Raw genomic sequence first — 19,104 nt, 5'->3', positions numbered from 1 at the left:
AGTGAGTGTTTTTACTGAACGGAACTAAGACTGAAGAAGTGTGTAGCATTTGAATGAATGCTATCTTGTTCTTTGCATTTTGCAAGCTTATCCGAGCTGATTTTTAAGCCAAAGAAAGCAGGCTTTTCCTCTGTTGCGTAGCATTTGAATGAATGCTATCTTGTTCTTTGCATTTTGCAAGCTTCTCCGATCTTAATTTTAAGCCAAGGAAAGCAGGCTTTTCCTCTGGTGCAACATGCCTCATATGTGCAGAAACTACGCCTTTTATCACCACGTGTAAGCTTGCACATTGCACGAATGATCCGAAGGGGTCTACTCACGAGTAAGCCAACCCGGTTCTACTAAACGGTACGCATAGCGTGGTCTACTCACGAGTAAACCGAGCGTGGTCTAATCACGAGTCAGCCAAGCATGGTCTACTCGCGAGTAAGCCGAGGGTGGTCTACTCATGAGTAAACCAACCGGAGTCTATTCGCATGTTGGCAGCTGGGGTCTACTCGTGAGTCGCTGACGGGTTGGTCTAACCGTCTAATCTAACCTTTTTAAGGTCTTTTTGTATTTTCTTACATCCATGTTTTTGGCAACTCTGTGCCACCCCAATATGATCTGGATTGCTTTTTGACCTGTTCTTGCAACCAGTGAGTGTTTTTACTGAACGGAACTAAGACTGAAGAAGTGTGTAGCATTTGAATGAATGCTATCTTGTTCTTTGCATTTTGCAAGGTTATCCGAGCTGATTTTTAAGCCAAAGAAAGCAGGCTTTTCCTCTGTTGCGTAGCATTTGAATGAATGCTATCTTGTTCTTTGCATTTTGCAAGCTTATCCGAGCTGATTTTTAAGCCAAGGAAAGCAGGCTTTTCCTCTGTTGCGTAGCATTTGAATGAATGCTATCTTGTTCTTTGCATTTTGCAAGCTTATCCGAGCTGATTTTTAAGTCAAGGAAAGGAGGATTTTCCTCTGCTGCAACAAGCCTCATATGAGCAGAAACTACGCCTTTTATCAACACGTGTAAGCTTGCACATTGCACGAATGAGCCGACGGGTTCTACTCACGAGTAAGCCAACCTGGGTCTACTAAGCAGTACGCCTAGCGTGGTCTACTCACGAGTAAACCGAGTGTGGTCTATTCACGAGTCAGCCAAGCATGGTCTACTCGCGAGTAACCCGAGCATGGTCTATTCATGAGTAAAGTAACCCGGGTCTTTTCGCATGTATGGCAGCTGGGGTCTACTCGTGAGTCGCTGACGGGTTTGTCTAACCGTCTAATCTAAGCTTTTTAAGGTCTTTTTGTATATTCTTACATCCATGTTTTTGGCAACTGTGTGCCACCCCAATATGATCTGGGCTGGTTTTTGACCTGTTCTTGCGACCAGTGAGTTTTTTTACTGAGTGGAACAAAGACTGAAGAAGTGTGTAGCATTTGAATGAATGCTATCTTGTTCCTTGCATTTTGCAAGCTTATCCGAGCTGATTTTTAAGTCAAGGAAAGGAGGCTTTTCCTCTGCTGCAACATGCCTCATATGTGCAGAAACTACGCCTTTTATCAACACATTTAAGCTTGCACATTGCACGAATGAGTCGACGGGGTCTACTCACGAGTAAGCCAAGCTGGGTCTACTAACCATTACGCCTAGCGTGGTCTACTCACGAGTAAGCCGAGTGTGGTCTATTCACGAGTCAGCCAAGCACGGTCTACTCGCGAGTAAGCCGAGCATGGTCTACGCATGAGTAAACTAAGCCGGGTCTATTCGCATGTATGGCAGCTGGGGTCTACTCGTGAGTCGCTGACGGGTTTGTCTAACCGTCTAATCTAAGCCTTTAAGGTCTTTTTGTATATTCTTACATCCATGTTTTTGGCAACTATGTGCCACCCCAATATGATCTGGGCTGGTTTTTGACCCGTTCTTGCAACCAGTGAGTGTTTCTACTGATTGGAACTAAGACTGAAGAAGTGTGTAGCATTTGAATGAATGCTATCTTGTTCTTTGCATTTTGCAAGCTTATCCGAGCTGATTTTTAAGTCAAGGAAAGGAGGATTTTCCTCTGCTGCAACAAGCCTCATATGAGCAGAAACTACGCCTTTTATCAACACGTGTAAGCTTGCACATTGCACGAATGAGCCGACGGGGTCTACTCACGAGTAAGCCAACCCGGGTCTACTAAACACGACGTCTAGCGTGGTCTACTCACGAGTAAACCGAGTGTGGTCTATTCACGAGTCAGCCAAGCATGGTCTACTCGTGAGTAACCCGAGCGTGGTCTATTCGTGAGTAAAGTAACCCGGATCTTTTCGCATGTATGGCAGCAGGGGTCTACTCGTGAGTCGCTGACGGGTTTGTCTAACCGTCTAATCTAAGCTTTTTAAGGTCTTTTTGTATATTCTTACATCCATGTTTTTGGCAACTGTGTGCCACCCCAATATGATCTGGGCTGGTTTTTGACCTGTTCTTGCAACCAGTGAGTGTTTTTACTCAGTGGAACAAAGACTGAAGAAGTGTGTAGCATTTGAATGAATGCTATCTTGTTCCTTGCATTTTGCAAGCTTATCTGAGCTGATTTTTAAGTCAAGGAAAGGAGGCTTTTCCTCTGCTGCAACATGCCTCATATGTGCAGAAACTACGCCTTTTATCAACACATTTAAGCTTGCACATTGCACGAATGAGTTGACGGGGTCTACTCACGAGTAAGCCAACCTGGGTCTACTAACCATTACGCCTAGCGTGGTCTACTCATGAGTAAGCCGAGTGTGGTCTATTCACGAGTCAGCCAAGCATGGTCTACTCGCGAGTAAGCCGAGCATGGTCTACGCATGAGTAAACTAAGCCGGGTCTATTCGCATGTAAGGCAGCTGGGGTCTACTCGTGAGTCGCTGACGGGTTTGTCTAACCGTCTAATCTAAGCCTTTAAGGTCTTTTTGTATATTCTTACATCCATGTTTTTGGCAACTATGTGCCACCCCAATATGATCTGGGCTGGTTTTTGACCTGTTCTTGCAACCAGTGAGTGTTTTTACTGAGTGGAACAAAGACTGAAGAAGTGTGTAGCATTTGAATGAATGCTATCTTGTTCTTTGCATTTTGCAAGCTTATCTGAGCTGATTTTTAAGTCAAGGAAAGGAGGCTTTTCCCTTTCTGCAACATGCCTCATATGTGCAGAAACTACGCCTTTTATCACCACGTTAAAGCTTGCACATTGCACGAATGAGCCGACGGGTTCTACTCACGAGTAAGCCAACCTGGGTCTACTAACCAGTACGCCTAGCGTGGTCTACTCACGAGTAAACCGAGTGTGGTCTATTCACGAGTCAGCCAAGCATGGTCTACTCGCGAGTAACCCGAGCGTGGTCTATTCATGAGTAAAGTAACCCGGGTCTTTTCGCATGTATGGCAGCTGGGGTCTACTCGTGAGTCGCTGACGGGTTTGTCTAACCGTCTAATCTAAGCTTTTTAAGGTCTTTTTGTATATTCTTACATCCATGTTTTTGGCAACTGTGTGCCACCCCAATATGATCTGGGCTGGTTTTTGACCTGTTCTTGCGACCAGTGAGTTTTTTTACTGAGTGGAACAAAGACTGAAGAAGTGTGTAGCATTTGAATGAATGCTATCTTGTTCCTTGCATTTTGCAAGCTTATCCGAGCTGATTTTTAAGTCAAGGAAAGGAGGCTTTTCCTCTGCTGCAACATGCCTCATATGTGCAGAAACTACGCCTTTTATCAACACATTTAAGCTTGCACATTGCACGAATGAGTCGACGGGGTCTACTCACGAGTAAGCCAAGCTGGGTCTACTAACCATTACGCCTAGCGTGGTCTACTCACGAGTAAGCCGAGTGTGGTCTATTCACGAGTCAGCCAAGCATGGTCTACTCGCGAGTAAGCCGAGCATGGTCTACGCATGAGTAAACTAAGCCGGGTCTATTCGCATGTATGGCAGCTGGGGTCTACTCGTGAGTCGCTGACGGGTTCGTCTAACCGTCTAATCTAAGCCTTTAAGGTCTTTTTGTATATTCTTACATCCATGTTTTTGGCAACTATGTGCCACCCCAATATGATCTGGGCTGGTTTTTGACCCGTTCTTGCAACCAGTGAGTGTTTCTACTGATTGGAACTAAGACTGAAGAAGTGTGTAGCATTTGAATGAATGCTATCTTGTTCTTTGCATTTTGCAAGCTTATCTGAGCTGATTTTTTAGTCAAGGAAAGGAGGATTTTCCTCTGCTGCAACAAGCCTCATATGAGCAGAAACTACGCCTTTTATCAACACGTGTAAGCTTGCACATTGCACGAATGAGCCGACGGGGTCTACTCACGAGTAAGCCAACCCGGGTCTACTAAACACGACGTCTAGCGTGGTCAACTCACGAGTAAACCGAGTGTGGTCTATTCACGAGTCAGGCAAGCATGGTCTACTCGTGAGTAACCCGAGCGTGGTCTATTCGTGAGTAAAGTAACCCGGATCTTTTCGCATGTATGGCAGCAGGGGTCTACTCGTGAGTCGCTGACGGGTTTGTCTAACCGTCTAATCTAAGCTTTTTAAGGTCTTTTTGTATATTCTTACATCCATGTTTTTGGCAACTGTGTGCCACCCCAATATGATCTGGGCTGGTTTTTGACCTGTTCTTGCAACCAGTGAGTGTTTTTACTCAGTGGAACAAAGACTGAAGAAGTGTGTAGCATTTGAATGAATGCTATCTTGTTCCTTGCATTTTGCAAGCTTATCTGAGCTGATTTTTAAGTCAAGGAAAGGAGGCTTTTCCTCTGCTGCAACATGCCTCATATGTGCAGAAACTACGCCTTTTATCAACACATTTAAGCTTGCACATTGCACGAATGAGTTGACGGGGTCTACTCACGAGTAAGCCAACCTGGGTCTACTAACCATTACGCCTAGCGTGGTCTACTCATGAGTAAGCCGAGTGTGGTCTATTCACGAGTCAGCCAAGCATGGTCTACTCGCGAGTAAGCCGAGCATGGTCTACGCATGAGTAAACTAAGCCGGGTCTATTCGCATGTAAGGCAGCTGGGGTCTACTCGTGAGTCGCTGACGGGTTTGTCTAACCGTCTAATCTAAGCCTTTAAGGTCTTTTTGTATATTCTTACATCCATGTTTTTGGCAACTATGTGCCACCCCAATATGATCTGGGCTGGTTTTTGACCTGTTCTTGCAACCAGTGAGTGTTTTTACTGAGTGGAACAAAGACTGAAGAAGTGTGTAGCATTTGAATGAATGCTATCTTGTTCTTTGCATTTTGCAAGCTTATCTGAGCTGATTTTTAAGTCAAGGAAAGGAGGCTTTTCCCTTTCTGCAACATGCCTCATATGTGCAGAAACTACGCCTTTTATCACCACGTTAAAGCTTGCACATTGCACGAATGAGCCGACGGGTTCTACTCACGAGTAAGCCAACCTGGGTCTACTAACCAGTACGCCTAGCGTGGTCTACTCACGAGTAAACCGAGTGTGGTCTATTCACGAGTCAGCCAAGCATGGTCTACTCGCGAGTAACCCGAGCGTGGTCTATTCATGAGTAAAGTAACCCGGGTCTTTTCGCATGTATGGCAGCTGGGGTCTACTCGTGAGTCGCTGACGGGTTTGTCTAACCGTCTAATCTAAGCTTTTTAAGGTCTTTTTGTATATTCTTACATCCATGTTTTTGGCAACTGTGTGCCACCCCAATATGATCTGGGCTGGTTTTTGACCTGTTCTTGCGACCAGTGAGTTTTTTTACTGAGTGGAACAAAGACTGAAGAAGTGTGTAGCATTTGAATGAATGCTATCTTGTTCCTTGCATTTTGCAAGCTTATCCGAGCTGATTTTTAAGTCAAGGAAAGGAGGCTTTTCCTCTGCTGCAACATGCCTCATATGTGCAGAAACTACGCCTTTTATCAACACATTTAAGCTTGCACATTGCACGAATGAGTCGACGGGGTCTACTCACGAGTAAGCCAAGCTGGGTCTACTAACCATTACGCCTAGCGTGGTCTACTCACGAGTAAGCCGAGTGTGGTCTATTCACGAGTCAGCCAAGCATGGTCTACTCGCGAGTAAGCCGAGCATGGTCTACGCATGAGTAAACTAAGCCGGGTCTATTCGCATGTATGGCAGCTGGGGTCTACTCGTGAGTCGCTGACGGGTTCGTCTAACCGTCTAATCTAAGCCTTTAAGGTCTTTTTGTATATTCTTACATCCATGTTTTTGGCAACTATGTGCCACCCCAATATGATCTGGGCTGGTTTTTGACCCGTTCTTGCAACCAGTGAGTGTTTCTACTGATTGGAACTAAGACTGAAGAAGTGTGTAGCATTTGAATGAATGCTATCTTGTTCTTTGCATTTTGCAAGCTTATCTGAGCTGATTTTTAAGTCAAGGAAAGGAGGATTTTCCTCTGCTGCAACAAGCCTCATATGAGCAGAAACTACGCCTTTTATCAACACGTGTAAGCTTGCACATTGCACGAATGAGCCGACGGGGTCTACTCACGAGTAAGCCAACCCGGGTCTACTAAACACGACGTCTAGCGTGGTCAACTCACGAGTAAACCGAGTGTGGTCTATTCACGAGTCAGGCAAGCATGGTCTACTCGTGAGTAACCCGAGCGTGGTCTATTCGTGAGTAAAGTAACCCGGATCTTTTCGCATGTATGGCAGCAGGGGTCTACTCGTGAGTCGCTGACGGGTTTGTCTAACCGTCTAATCTAAGCTTTTTAAGGTCTTTTTGTATATTCTTACATCCATGTTTTTGGCAACTGTGTGCCACCCCAATATGATCTGGGCTGGTTTTTGACCTGTTCTTGCAACCAGTGAGTGTTTTTACTCATTGGAACAAAGACTGAAGAAGTGTGTAGCATTTGAATGAATGCTATCTTGTTCCTTGCATTTTGCAAGCTTATCCGAGCTGATTTGTAAGTCAAGGAAAGGAGGCTTTTACTCTGCTGCAACATGCCTCATATGTGCAGAAACTACGCCTTTTATCACCACGTTTAATCTTGCACATTGCACGAATGAGCCGACGGGTTCTACTCACGAGTAAGCCAACCTGGGTCTACTAAGCAGTACGCCTAGCGTGGTCTACTCACGAGTAAACCGAGTGTGGTCTATTCACGAGTCAGCCAAGCATGGTCTACTCACGAGTAACCCGAGCGTGGTCTATTCATGAGTAAAGTAACCCGGGTCTTTTCGCATGTATGGCAGCTGGGGTCTACTCGTGAGTCGCTGACGGGTTTGTCTAACCGTCTAATCTAAGCTTTTTAAGGTCTTTTTGTATATTCTTACATCCATGTTTTTGGCAACTGTGTGCCACCCCAATATGATCTGGGCTGGTTTTTGACCTGTTCTTGCGACCAGTGAGTTTTTTTACTGAGTGGAACAAAGACTGAAGAAGTGTGTAGCATTTGAATGAATGCTATCTTGTTCCTTGCATTTTGCAAGCTTATCCGAGCTGATTTTAAAGTCAAGGAAAGGAGGCTTTTCCTCTGCTGCAACATGCCTCATATGTGCAGAAACTACGCCTTTTATCAACACATTTAAGCTTGCACATTGCACGAATGAGTCGACGGGGTCTACTCACGAGTAAGCCAACCTGGGTCTACTAACCATTACGCCTAGCGTGGTCTACTCATGAGTAAGCCGAGTGTGGTCTATTCACGAGTCAGCCAAGCATGGTCTACTCGCGAGTAAGCCGAGCATGGTCTACGCATGAGTAAACTAAGCCGGGTCTATTCGCATGTAAGGCAGCTGGGGTCTACTCGTGAGTCGCTGACGGGTTTGTCTAACCGTCTAATCTAAGCCTTTAAGGTCTTTTTGTATATTCTTACATCCATGTTTTTGGCAACTATGTGCCACCCCAATATGATCTGGGCTGGTTTTTGACCTGTTCTTGCAACCAGTGAGTGTTTTTACTGAGTGGAACAAAGACTGAAGAAGTGTGTAGCATTCGAATGAATGCTATCTTGTTCTTTGCATTTTGCAAGCTTATCCGAGCTGATTTTTAAGTCAAGGAAAGGAGGCTTTTACTCTGCTGCAACATGCCTCATATGTGCAGAAACTACGCCTTTTATCACCACGTTTAATCTTGCACATTGCACGAATGAGCCGACGGGGTCTACTCACGAGTAAGCCAACCCGGGTCTACTAAACACGACGTCTAGCGTGGTCTACTCACGAGTAAACCGAGTGTGGTCTATTCACGAGTCAGCCAAGCATGGTCTACTCGTGAGTAACCCGAGCGTGGTCTATTCATGAGTAAAGTAACCCGGGTCTTTTCGCATGTATGGCAGCTGGGGTCTACTCGTGAGTCGCTGACGGGTTTGTCTAACCGTCTAATCTAAGCTTTTTAAGGTCTTTTTGTATATTCTTACATCCATGTTTTTGGCAACTGTGTGCCACCCCAATATGATCTGGGCTGGTTTTTGACCTGTTCTTGCAACCAGTGAGTGTTTTTACTCAGTGGAACAAAGACTGAAGAAGTGTGTAGCATTTGAATGAATGCTATCTTGTTCCTTGCATTTTGCAAGCTTATCCGAGCTGATTTGTAAGTCAAGGAAAGGAGGCTTTTACTCTGCTGCAACATGCCTCATATGTGCAGAAACTACGCCTTTTATCACCACGTTTAATCTTGCACATTGCACGAATGAGCCGACGGGTTCTACTCACGAGTAAGCCAACCTGGGTCTACTAAGCAGTACGCCTACCGTGGTCTACTCACGAGTAAACCGAGTGTGGTCTATTCACGAGTCAGCCAAGCATGGTCTACTCGCGAGTAACCCGAGCGTGGTCTATTCATGAGTAAAGTAACCCGGGTCTTTTCGCATGTATGGCAGCTGGGGTCTACTCGTGAGTCGCTGACGGGTTTGTCTAACCGTCTAATCTAAGCTTTTTAAGGTCTTTTTGTATATTCTTACATCCATGTTTTTGGCAACTGTGTGCCACCCCAATATGATCTGGGCTGGTTTTTGACCTGTTCTTGCGACCAGTGAGTTTTTTTACTGAGTGGAACAAAGACTGAAGAAGTGTGTAGCATTTGAATGAATGCTATCTTGTTCCTTGCATTTTGCAAGCTTATCCGAGCTGATTTTAAAGTCAAGGAAAGGAGGCTTTTCCTCTGCTGCAACATGCCTCATATGTGCAGAAACTACGCCTTTTATCAACACATTTAAGCTTGCACATTGCACGAATGAGTCGACGGGGTCTACTCATGAGTAAGCCAACCCGGGTCTACTAACCAGTACGCCTAGCGTGGTCTACTCACGAGTAAACCGAGTGTGGTCTATTCACGAGTCAGCCAAGCATGGTCTACTCGCGAGTAAGCCGAGCGTGGTCTACTCATGAATAAACCAACCCGGGTCTATTCGCATGTATGGCAGCTGCGGTCTACTCGTGAGTCGCTGACGGGTTTGTCTAACCGTCTAATCTAAGCCTTTAAGATCTTTTTGTATATTCTTACATCCATGTTTTTGGCAACTATGTGCCACCCCAATATGATCTGGGCTGCTTTTTGACCCGTTCTTGCAACCAGTGAGTGTTTTTACTGAGTGGAACTAAGACTGAAGAAGTGTGTAGCATTTGAATGAATGCTATCTTCTTCTTTGCATTTTGCAAGCTTATCTGAGCTGATTTTTAAGTCAAGGAAAGGAGGATTTTCCTCTGCTGCAACAATCCTCATATGAGCAGAAACTACGCCTTTTATCACCACGTTAAAGCTTGCACATTGCACGAATGAGCCGACGGGGTCTACTCACGAGTAAGCCAACCCGGGTCTACTAACCAGTACGCCTAGCGTGGTCTACTCACGAGTAAACCGAGTGTGGTCTACTCGCGAGTAAGCCGAGCGTGGTCTACTCATGAGTAAACCAACCCGGGTCTATTCGCATGTCTGGCAGCTGGGGTCTACTCGTGAGTCGCTGACGGGTTTGACTAACTGTCTAATCTAACCTTTTTAAGGTCTTTTTGTATTTTCTTACATCCATGTTTTTGGCAACTGTGTGCCACCCCAATATGATCTGGGTTGCTTTTTGACCCGTTCTTGCAACCAGTGAGTGTTTCTACTGAGTGGAACTAAGACTGAAGAAGGGTTTAGCATTTGAATGAATGCTATCTTGTTCTTTGCATGTTGCAAGCTTATCCGAGCTGATTTTTAAGTCATGGAAAGGAGGCTTTTCCTCTGGTGCAACATGCTTCATATGTGCAGAAACTACTCCTTTTATCGCCACGTGTAAGCTTGCACATTGCACGAATGAGCCGACGGGGTCTACTCAGGAGTGAGCCAACCCGGGTCTACTAACCAGTATGCCTAGCATGGTCTACTCACGAGTAAACTGAGTGTGGTCTATTCACGAGTCAGCCAAGCATGGTCTACTCGCGAGTAAGCCGAGCGTGGTCTATTCATGGGTAAACTAACCCGGGTCTTTTCGCATGTATGGCAGTTGGGGTCTACTCGTGAGTCGCTGACGGGTTTGTCTAACCGTCTAATCTAACCTTTTTAAGGTCTTTTTGTATTTTCTTACATCCATGTTTTTGGCAACTGTGTGCCACCCCAATATGATCTGGGCTGGTTTTTGACCCGTTCTTGCAACCAGTGAGTGTTTCTACTGATTGGAACTAAGACTGAAGAAGTGTGTAGCATTTGAATGAATGCTATCTTGTTCTTTGCATTTTGCAAGCTTATCCGAGCTGATTTTTAAGTCAAGGAAAGGAGGCTTTTCCTCTGCTGCAACATGCCTCATATGTGCAGAAACTACGCCTTTTATCACCACGTTTAAGCTTGCACATTGCACGAATGAGCCGACGGGGTCTACTCACGAGTAAGCCAACCTGGGTCTACTCAAAACGACGTCTAGCGTGGTCTACTAACCAGTAAGCCTAGCGTGGTCTACTCACGAATAAACCGAGTGTGGTCTATTCACGAGTCAGCCAAGCATGGTCTACTCGTGAGTAAGCCGAGCGTGGTCTACTCATGAGTAAACCAACCCGGGTCTACTAACCAGTATGCCTAGCGTGGTCTACTCACGAGTAAACCGAGTGTGGTCTATTCACGAGTCAGCCAAGCATGGGCTACTCGCGAGTAAGCCGAGCGTCTTCTACTCGTGAGTAAACCAACCCGGGTCTATTAGCAAGTATGGCAGCTGGGGTCTACTCATGAGTCGCTGACGGGTTTGACTAACCGTTTAATCTAACCTTTTAAAGTTCTTTTTGTATTTTCTTACATCCATGTTTTTGGCAACTGTGTGCAACCCCAATATGATCTGGGCTGCTTTTTGACCTGTTCTTGCAACCAGTGAGTGTTTTTACTGAGTGGAACAAAGACTGAAGAAGTGTGTAGCATTTGAATGAATGCTATCTTGTTCTTTGCTTTTTGCAAGCTTATCCGAACTGATTTTTGAGGCAAGGAAAGGAGGCTTTTCCTCTGTTGCAGCAAGCCTCATATGTGCAGAAACTACGCCTTTTATCACCACGTGTAAGCTTGCACATTGCACGAATGAGCCGACGGGGTCTACTCACGAGTAAGCCAACCCGGGTCTACTAACCAGTACGCCTAGCGTGGTCTACTCACGAGTAAACCGAGTGTGGTCTACTCACGAGTAAACCGAGTGTGGTCTATTCACGAGTCAGCCAAGCATGGGCTACTCGCGAGTAAGCCGAGCGTGTTCTACTCATGAGTAAACCAACCCGGGTCTATTAGCAAGTATGGCAGTTGGGGTCTACTCGTGAGTCGCTGACGGGTTTGTCTAACCGTCTAATCTAACCTTTTTAAGGTCTTTTTGTATTTTCTTACATCCATGTTTTTGGCAACTGTGTGCCACCCCAATATGATCTGGGCTGGTTTTTGACCCGTTCTTGCAACCAGTGAGTGTTTCTACTGATTGGAACTAAGACTGAAGAAGTGTGTAGCATTTGAATGAATGCTATCTTGTTCTTTGCATTTTGCAAGCTTATCCGAGCTGATTTTTAAGTCAAGGAAAGGAGGCTTTTCCTCTGCTGCAACATGCCTCATATGTGCAGAAACTACGCCTTTTATCACCACGTTTAAGCTTGCACATTGCACGAATGAGCCGACGGGGTCTACTCACGAGTAAGCCAACCTGGGTCTACTCAAAACGACGTCTAGCGTGGTCTACTAACCAGTAAGCCTAGCGTGGTCTACTCACGAATAAACCGAGTGTGGTCTATTCACGAGTCAGCCAAGCATGGTCTACTCGTGAGTAAGCCGAGCGTGGTCTACTCATGAGTAAACCAACCCGGGTCTACTAACCAGTATGCCTAGCGTGGTCTACTCACGAGTAAACCGAGTGTGGTCTATTCACGAGTCAGCCAAGCATGGGCTACTCGCGAGTAAGCCGAGCGTCTTCTACTCATGAGTAAACCAACCCGGGTCTATTAGCAAGTATGGCAGCTGGGGTCTACTCATGAGTCGCTGACGGGTTTGACTAACCGTTTAATCTAACCTTTTAAAGTTCTTTTTGTATTTTCTTACATCCATGTTTTTGGCAACTGTGTGCAACCCCAATATGATCTGGGCTGCTTTTTGACCTGTTCTTGCAACCAGTGAGTGTTTTTACTGAGTGGAACAAAGACTGAAGAAGTGTGTAGCATTTGAATGAATGCTATCTTGTTCTTTGCATTTTGCAAGCTTATCCGAGCTGATTTTTAAGTCAAGGAAAGGAGGCTTTTCCTCTGCTGCAACATGCCTCATATGTGCAGAAACTACGCCTTTTATCACCACGTTTAAGCTTGCACATTGCACGAATGAGCCGACGGGGTCTACTCACGAGTAAGCCAACCCGGGTCTACTCAACACGACGTCTAGCGTGGTCTAGTCACGAGTAATCCAAGTGTGGTCTATTGACGAGTCGCCCAAGCATGGTCTACTCGTGAGTAAGCCGAGCGTGGTCTACTGATGAGTAAACCAACCTGGGTCTCTTCGCATGTATGGCAGCTGGGATCTACTCGTGAGTCGCTGACGGGTTTGACTAACCGTTTAATCTAACCTTTTAAAGTTCTTTTTGTATTTTCTTACATCCATGTTTTTGGCAACTGTGTGCAACCCCAATATGATCTGGGCTGCTTTTTGACCTGTTCTTGCAACCAGTGAGTGTTTTTACTGAGTGGAACAAAGACTGAAGAAGTGTGTAGCATTTGAATGAATGCTATCTTGTTCTTTGCATTTTGCAAGCTTATCCGAACTGATTTTTGAGGCAAGGAAAGGAGGCTTTTCCTCTGGTGCAGCAAGCCTCATATGTGCAGAAACTACGCCTTTTATCACCACGTGTAAGCTTGCACATTGCACGAATGAGCCGACGGGGTCTACTCACGAGTAAGCCAACCCGGGTCTACTAACCAGTACGCCTAGCGTGGTCTACTCACGAGTAAACCGAGTGTGGTCTACTCACGAGTAAACCGAGTGTGGTCTATTCACGAGTCAGCCAAGCATGGTCTACTCGCGAGTAAGCCGAGCGTGGTCTACTCATGAGTAAACCAACCCGGGTCTATTCGCATGTCTGGCAGCTGGGGTCTACTCGTGAGTCGCTGACGGGTTTGACTAACTGTCTAATCTAACCTTTTTAAGGTCTTTTTGTATTTTCTTACATCCATGTTTTTGGCAACTGTGTGCCACCCCAATATGATCTCGGCTTTTTTGACCTGTTCTTGCAACCAGTGAGTGTTTCTACTGATTGGAACATAGACTGAAGAAGTGTGTAGCATTTGAATGAATGCTATCTTGTTCTTTGCATGTTGCAAGCTTATCCGAGCTGATTTTTAAGTCATGGAAAGGAGGCTTTTCCTCTGGTGCAACATGCTTCATATGTGCAGAAACTAATCCTTTTATCGCCACGTGTAAGCTTGCACATTGCACGAATGAGCCGACGGGGTCTACTCAGGAGTGAGCCAACCCGGGTCTACTAACCAGTACGCCTAGCGTGGTCTACTAACGAGTAAACCGAGAGTGGTCTATTCATGAGTCAGCCAAGCATGGGCTACTCGCGAGTAAGCTGAGCGTGGTCTACTCATGAGTAAACCAACCGGAGTCTATTCGCATATATGGCAGCTGGGGTCTACTCGTGAGTCGCTGACGGGTTAGACTAACCGTCTAATCTAACCTTTTAAAGGTCTTTTTGTATTTTCTTACATCCATGTTTTTGGCAACTGTGTGCCACCCCAATATGATCTCGGCTTTTTTGACCCGTTCTTGCAACCAGTGAGTGTTTCTACTGATTGGAACATAGACTGAAGAAGTGTGTAGCATTTGAATGAATGCTATCTTGTTCTTTGCATTTTGCAAGCTTATCCGAGCTGATTTTTAAGTCAAGGAAAGGAGGCTTTTCCTCTGATGCAACATGCCTCATATGTGCAGAAACTACGCCTTTTATCACCACGTTAAAGCTTGCACATTGCACGAATGAGCCGACGGGGGTCTACTCACGAGTAAGCCAACCCGGGTCTACTAACCAGTACGCCTAGCGTGGTCTACTCACGAGTAAACCGAGTGTGGTCTACTCACGAGTAAACCGTGTGGTCTACTCACGAGTAAACCGAGTGTGGTCTACTCGCGAGTAAGCCGAGCGTGGTCTACTCATGAGTAAACCAACCCGGGTCTATTTGCATGTCTTGCAGCTGGGGTCTACTCGTGAGTCGCTGACGGGTTTGACTAACCGTCTAATCTAACCTTTTTGAGGTCTTTTTGTATTTTCTTACATCCATGTTTTTGGCAACTGTGTGCCACCCCAATATGATCTGGGTTGCTTTTTGACCCGTTCTTGCAACCAGTGAGTGTTTCTACTGAGTGGAACTAAGACTGAAGAAGGGTTTAGCATTTGAATGAATGCTATCTAGTTCTTTGCATTTTGCAAGCTTATCCGAGCTGATTTTTAAGTCAAGGAAAGGAGGCTTTTCCTCTGCTGCAACATGCCTCATATGTGCAGAAACTACGCCTTTTATCACCACGTTTAAGCTTGCACATTGCACGAATGAGCCGACGGGGTCTACTCACGAGTAAGCCAACCCGGGTCTACTCAACACGACGTCTAGCGTGGTCTAGTCACGAGTAATCCAAGTGTGGTCTATTGACGAGTCGCCCAAGCATGGTCTACTCGTGAGTAAGCCGAGCGTGGTCTACTGATGAGTAAACCAACCTGGGTCTCTTCGCATGTATGGCAGCTGGGATCTACTCGTGAGTCGCTGACGCGTTTGTCTAACCGTCTAATCTAACCTTTTAAAGGTCTTTTTGTATTTTCTTACATCCATGTTTTTGGCAACTGTGTGCCACCCCGATATGATCTGGTCTGCTGATTGCCCTGTTCTTGCAACCATTGAGTGTTTTTACTGAGTGGGCCTAAGACTCAAAAAGTGTGTAGCATTTGAATGAATGCTACCTTGTTCCTTGCATTTTGCAAGCTTAAAGGAGCTCATTTTTAAGTCAAGGAAAGGAGGCTTTTCCTCTGGTGCAACATGCCTCATATGTGCAGAAACTATGCCTTTTATCACCACGTGTAAGCTTGCACATTGCACAAATAAACCGACGGGGTCTACTCATGAGTAAGCGAACCTGGGTCTATTCGCATGTATGGTAGCTGGGGTCGTAAACCTTGCAGCCTTATCAAGAGCTATATATCAGCAGACAGAGCGTGAAGTAGGAATAGGGTCAAAAGGAGAATGTCCGAGTTGGGTAGATCACGAAAGCACCAGCAATGTGGCTAAGGCAAGCCATCTTAAATAGGCTGAAGCCATGTGCACTCAATCATGGGTCCCTGACTCAGCTGCTCTCCTTGTTAGTCGAGCCGTTCTAAGCGTTTGTCTACTTATCTCCTCCTGTCTCTTCGACTGATGCCTCTCTACATCTGAGAACAGCTGCACCTCCTCCACAGGAGCTGTCGTACTAGGCTCTGTTTCTTTTTCAATGTCCTGTGAGTCTGTCCCGCTTGCCTCTGCAACTTCTTGCCTTTGAGGTTGCTGCACTCCCTCCTCTGCTGTCACACTGCCTGCCTCCTCCTCCTCCTCCTCGGAGTCCGACAGCATGCCCATGACAGTACTATTTTTTAAAAAAGAACTTTAAAAATGCTTGTGAACTCCCCAGATGGCCAGGAGTTTACTCTTCACTCAGTAAAAATGTGGCTGAAGAAGTTACTGTCGCTGAGCTTATGGCTCTGCTTTTTGGCTGCTAAGGGTGCTGCTGTGGCAGCTGTTGCAAGTGAGGACAGCATTCTAATTGTGTGTGTGTGAAAGAGCAACTTGTGCCAATGATGCTACTGCAGCACAGGCTCTGTGGCTGGCAGTAGATTCTGGGTCAGTACATCTTTTTTGGCCATCTTTAGACTGTGTGTTCGGCAAAATGTGGTGTTCTGTCTTGGGAGAGCTTGTGTGTGCTTCTGTTCTGCAGTGGTGTTTTTAAAGGAGAGGAGAGCTGGTCTTGTGGTAGCAAGCATGACTTGTCCCATTAGCTAAACAGGATCCACCCTGGTTGCATTTAAATGGAAGAGCACATGTGAGCGTTGTAAGATATTCGCCTTGGGGAATGGAGCCGCACTGAAAAGAGCTGAAGGTTTCAAGTTACCTCCCTGGGCTGAGAGAGTGGCTGTAACCTTGGAGAAGACACTGACAGTCTGTGTGGACAATATTGAGCTAGCTAGACCAATGGTCTGACTCGATATATGGCAGCTTCCTATGTTCCTAAGGCAGGGTTGCAAAATGTGTGCAGTCTGCTTGTTACACCCCTAGGAAATGATGAGGAACTCAAATTACCCTATTGTCCGAGTGGACAACAAGATGGGTTGGGTGGTACGGTGTGACAGGTACCCAATCCACAAAAGAAATGGGTAAGCAGGTACTATTAATTTGTTTAAAAGAAACGTTTTTGAACTTTTCTCCAAGCCCCCTGGGATCCTATGGCGGTTTAGGTTTTTATAAAAATTGAAGGTCACCCACTTGCCCATTTCTTTTTTGGTTTAGGTGGTAGGTAAGGAGCATCATCATGCTGTACTACCCAACCCACGTTGGTGTGTCTCAGACCTACCCATGGGGAACAATGGAGTGATCTGAGTTCCCCATTGTTTCCTATGGGTGAATCACACATTATTTCTGTGAATATTCGATTTGATTCATTCAACCAGCTGGCTATGATTCATGCACATCTTGAGTAGGGAGCTCATTGGTGGTTGGAGGATAAAGTCCTGCTCGCAGATCCCCTCCTCTGTTATCCGAAATTGCATGCAACCAAGCCGTGCCCCCTACGCCTGATGTCAGACGCAGGGGGAATGGAGAGTACCAGGGATGGGGCCAATCAGCCCCTGCAGAGTTTCCCAAAGCAGCGCCTCATTGAATCACTGACTGGGAGTTTCTTTCGCTGCCTCCTCACACTCCGCACACTCCCCTGCTTCTGATGTCAGATGCAGGGGCATTGACCACTCAAGCCCCCTGCAGTTGACCCTCTCCCCATCTTCTCCATTCAGAAACACCCCAAATGGCTGGGTACCCCCCCATCCCAGCCAGCGATTCAATGGAACACCCGCTCAGGGTGATGAGAGGGTCTGAATGGACCCTCTCCCATATCAGTGGACAAGCCCGAACTGAAACGTTTAGTACACACTCCTACTAGGGAGGAGAGGGATGGACTTCATGCTCTCTTCCAGTGAGCACTTCCCTGGCTGGGTGCAAGAGAGGGCAAGGGGGCACACCATCTGAAGGTGAGGGGGTTCTTTGGAAGACGCCCCACCCTGCTGGCCGAGGGATGTTCATCCCCTCTTGCTCCGTTGTCCCCACACTCCTGCCTGGCGGACAAGATAGGAAAGGAGGAGACAGGAGAACTCTGAGGGGACAGCAAGTCACTGGGGACATTTATGAGCTTTCATCATATCCTAATTAAGCCTGAAATAAGTAATGAAGCAAACCGTGCTCACTTACGCAACAGACACAACAAATGAGGCACTTTCTCTGGCAAGATAGCGGCAGACCCTTTCGTAGGTATCTGGGGAGTGAAAACAGACCGGAGTCAGTATGCTGGCCATCATCAGAGGATTCCTCTCCATATCACTCAACAGGAATGCTACATTCAGAAAGTGGAACAGCCTGCCTCTCATGGTGGTGTGCTCATCCTCCCTGTTTCCAATTTCCTGCACTGAGGAGGAGGACAGACTAGGAGGCCCTGCAACTCCCTTCCACCTATAAGTCTAAAGGGATGCAGATGAGTCATACTGCTTCCAGGGCCAGAGACTGCATTTTAAGAACACTCATTCACTGGTGTGAGTTCAGAGGAAGACAATCAAGATGGTGAGGGATCTGAAAACCAAGTCCTAGGAGGAACTGTTAAATGTTTAGCCTGGAGAGAAGATGATGAAGGGGAGGGATGAGAGCCATCTTCAAATAGCTGGAGGACTTTCACAGAGAAGAAGGAGTGGACTTGTTCCCTGTTGTTCCTGAGGGCAGGATAGAATCATTGGGATTTAGGCTAGACCGGAGAATATCCTTAATGTGGAGCTGTTTGACACTGCAACCATCTCCTCAGGCAATGTTGGACTCTCCTTCCCTAGAGATTTCGAAATCCTTGACAGCCATCTCAACGGTGTAGTAGTTTGTGAAGATGTCATCCACCCTGATCCAAGATGGTGGATGCGTAAACCTTTTAGGAGCAAGAGGGCTAACTTGTGAACCGCCTAACCAATTTGAACCTAATTTGCTACACCTGTAGGGACACATGGGTATGCCCAAATGGCATGGTGTGTGATGATGTCATCCATTCCAATTCAAGATGGTGGCTGTGTGAACATCTGAGGTGCAAGCAAGCTAATTTGTGGACTGTCTTAACTGATTTAAACCAAATTGGGTACAGCTGCAGTGAGTGACATGTAGGGACACCTCAGTGGCATAGCTTGTGATTATGTCATCCACACCAATTCAAGATGGAGGACACAAACTTTTGAAGAGCAAGTGGGACAAACATTTTATTTGACCCTAGGTCAACATTCTTTGACCTTCTATTTTACCAGAAATGTATTGGCAGCCATTATGCCTCTTTTAGTATAGGAATGATATGGTCTCTCTGAGTTGACCCATTGCCCCAAATGGTTACTGTATTCTGTATCAGCTGCAGATTCCAGTCTATGTACAAAGGCAGCCCCACACA

This window comes from Hemicordylus capensis, chromosome 16 (assembly GCF_027244095.1).
Source record: "Hemicordylus capensis ecotype Gifberg chromosome 16, rHemCap1.1.pri, whole genome shotgun sequence".
NCBI classification, from domain to species: domain Eukaryota; kingdom Metazoa; phylum Chordata; class Lepidosauria; order Squamata; family Cordylidae; genus Hemicordylus; species Hemicordylus capensis.
The sequence above is the reverse complement of the archived record's forward strand: the minus strand, read 5'-3'. Positions refer to the sequence as shown.